Source organism: Meles meles, chromosome 10, assembly GCF_922984935.1.
Source record: "Meles meles chromosome 10, mMelMel3.1 paternal haplotype, whole genome shotgun sequence".
In the NCBI taxonomy this organism is placed as follows: Eukaryota; Metazoa; Chordata; class Mammalia; order Carnivora; family Mustelidae; genus Meles; species Meles meles.
In genome coordinates this window covers 6,687,919-6,691,108 of record NC_060075.1, presented here as the reverse complement: position 1 = coordinate 6,691,108, position 3,190 = coordinate 6,687,919, and the positions used below count along the sequence as shown (strand labels likewise).

General features: G+C 49.0%; 1 non-coding gene across 1 annotated transcript; it reads right to left on the bottom strand.

Moving 5' to 3' along the window:
• Positions 1-362: 362 nt before the first annotated feature.
• Positions 363-434, bottom strand: TRNAC-GCA. The gene has a single exon. It is a non-coding gene; the product is annotated as a tRNA-Cys (tRNA).
• Between the last annotated feature and the right edge of the window lie 2,756 nt (positions 435-3,190).

Genomic DNA, 3,190 nt, shown 5'->3' with positions numbered 1-3,190 from the left:
CTGATAGAGGCCCCCGGGGCGCTGAGTTGGGGGCGCACTGGGCTCAGGTCGTATCTTGGATGGTGAGAGCTCCAGGGCAGAGTCCGCTTGGGATTCCCTCTCCCCTCTACCTCTTCCCTGCTTTCTCTCTAAATAAATAAAATCTTTATAAAAACTCTACTTTCTTAGCAACTTCCAAAGCACAACCCAGTATTGTTAGCTGTCGCCAGCACACTGTACCCCACCTCCCAGGACTAACTGTAATTAACTGGAAATTTGTACCTTTTAACACTCTTCACCCACTCCCTCCCCCCCTCTTTCTGGGCTGGCAAGGCTGACCTCACCGGTGACTCCAGAGCTGCTGCGGGGAAGTGGGATAAAACAGGGGGCACCCGGATTTGAACCGGGGACCTCTTGATCTGCAGTCAAATGCTCTACCCCTGAGCTATACCCCCAGGTGTTTGTGTCCTGTCTCATGCACACTCTTCTACCCCACCCAGCTGCAACCGGTCCTGCCACCCTCCGTGGCCTCCATGGCCTCCCCGGCCTCCGCGGCCTCCAGCTTCCTCCCGAACTGGCCTTTCTGCTCTGAACGCCAGCCAGCTCGCTCTCTTTCCCGGGTCAGGAGGATGAATGGGTGAGGCGCCCACAGCTGGAGGCAGCAGAAAATCGGGGACCTTCTCCTTATCTAGACTCAGAATCCCAGGCCTCCAGCGGCCCTCTCCATCCGCAGCGCGGGGGTTGAGAGCACCGGCCACCTGGTTTTTTCCCTGTCTAACATCTTCTCTCGTCTGCCCCCCTGCAGTCCTTTCTCCCCTCTGCCCTCCTTCTGTGCCTCTTCCCCCTGTTCCCTGGTGTCACTCAGGGCCCTCTGCTCCGCACTGCTCCCCTCTCCAAGCCGCCGAGACCTCATGGGCCCATTCCTAAATCTAGTACCGTCTTCGCCAAACTAACTCCTGGCCTGCGCTGTGAATGGGAGACCAGGCCCAGTAAATAAAACAGAATAGGGGAGCCAAGTTGCCAGAACTGTGAAAAGAACACGCACAGCGCTGGAGGGCTTGTCCTGGCAAATAAGAGGCCGTCTACTAGAGCAGGCGACTGGAAACAGCTTAAGGCCAGGCGGCACACAGGAGTCCCAGACCTGGGAACCGCCATGGCAGAGTCACAGCATAAGAAAAGAATCACAAAGGTTGATCTCGCCATCATTATGTTCGCGACAATCCCGGACCATAGAGGCTGTGACTGTTACCCCCATTTTACAGATGAGGAAACTGAGGTCCCTGGATCTTACCTAAGTAATCCGACGTGCAGTGATTAGCAAGTGGGGTTGCAAATCCAAGCAGTCTCGCTTGTCTACACGCCTCACCCCCGGATTGTAGCCTGATGGCCACAGCGGTCCAAAATGCACACGGAAAGGAAAGGCCGGTTATGTAAATGACGCTGGGAGAATTCAGTTGGTCAGTTGGGAAAAATTAATAAAGTAGCAACTAGGGGCACCTGGGTGGCTTAATTGTTAAGCATCTGCCTTCAGCTCAGCTCACCATCCCAGGGTCATGAGATCGAGCCCCATATCTGGCTCCCTGCTCAGTGGGGAGCCTGCTTCTCTCTTTCTCCCTGTTTGTGTTCTCTCTCTGTCTGTGTCTCTGTCAAATAAATAAATAAAATCTTAAAAAAAAATAAAGTAGCACCTAAGCTTCTCTTTGTGTACCAAAATAAAGTCCAAGTGGATTAAAGCATGATGTATAAATAAAAGTAAAAATGAATATCTAGGGGCGCCTGGGTGGCTCAGTGGGTTGAAGCCTCTGCCTTCGGCTCAGGTCATGATCTCAGGGTCCTGGGATCGAGCCCCGCATCAGGCTCTCTGCTCGGCAGGGAGCCTGTTTCCCTCTCTCTCTCTCTACCTGCCTCTCTGCCTACTTGTGATCTCTGTCTGTCAGATAAATAAGTGAAATCTTTAAAAAAAAAAAAATGAATATCTAACTGATTTAGGAACAGCAAAGAAAGCATTCCAGTAGAAGAAATCCCAACAGAAAATAGCAATAGATTTAGCTAATAAGCATTAAAAGTTTAAGGTAGGTGGACAAAATCAAAACGGTTAATAGCAACTTGGAAAATATCCTCATCATTTATGATAGACAAAATATTACAGACTAATATCTTTCACGACTAAGAGCCCACATATCATGACAAAGGCCATCAAGGATGTGTTCAATCTCAGTAAATCAGAATAAATCTTAGTAAAACCAAAGACATCCAAGTTATGAGCCTGATGCGCTACCTACTGCGCTAACGAGGCACCTAAGAAATCCAAATTAAAACATTATAATATTTTACGTTTATCAAAATAGAAAAAAATTTTCTACAATAAAATGTATTATTTTCAGAATCAGAAAAACCAATAAATATTACAAATTTAGGAATATTCCCTTCTAGGGGCACCTGGTCACTCAATGGGTTAAGTGTCCAGCTCCTGATTTTGGCTCAGGTCATGATCTCAGGGTCCTGGGATGGAGCCCCATGTCAGGCTCTGTGCTGGGCGAGGAGCTGGCTTAGGATTCTCTCTCTCCCTCGGGGCCCCAACCCTGCCCTGCCTCCACTCGCATGTGCTCTCTTTCTCTCTCTAAAAACAAAACAAAACACTATTCCCTTCTACTAATTGCAAGAAATACCATTTCCTGTTGACATAATAAGTCATTGCTTTAAGACCAAAAGAATCAATGGAATACTAATTTGGGAAATACACATTATAATTTACAGATTACTCATTTAAGCTTTTGTAGGAATAGCTTCTTCCACGCTGAAGATGAGGACACGGGCTCCGGAAGTCTCCAAGAGACTCAGTTTCAAGACCTCCCGGGTCCAGGTGCGTGGCTGTTTCCATGATACCACACTCCATCTGTGGGCGGTGGGGGGCGGGTACCGGGAGGAACAGGAGGGTGGAACCCCCGGGGGTAAGTCCTACCACCCCAGCCGCCATCTTGGTCCCCTCCGGGTGAGGATGGGTGTCAACCTGAGACATTGATGGTGGCTCGGAAATGTTGAGTGTTTAGCACGTTGGAGGCCCTACTCATGCCTCTTCCCATTTAATCCTTCCAAGGACCCTTGGAGGCGGTGCAATCATTATGTCCTGGGAAGTAGCTAAGAGGACGCCCATTTTATAGATGAAGAAACAGAAACTAGAGGGTTTTAAATAACTTGCAGTCATGTGACA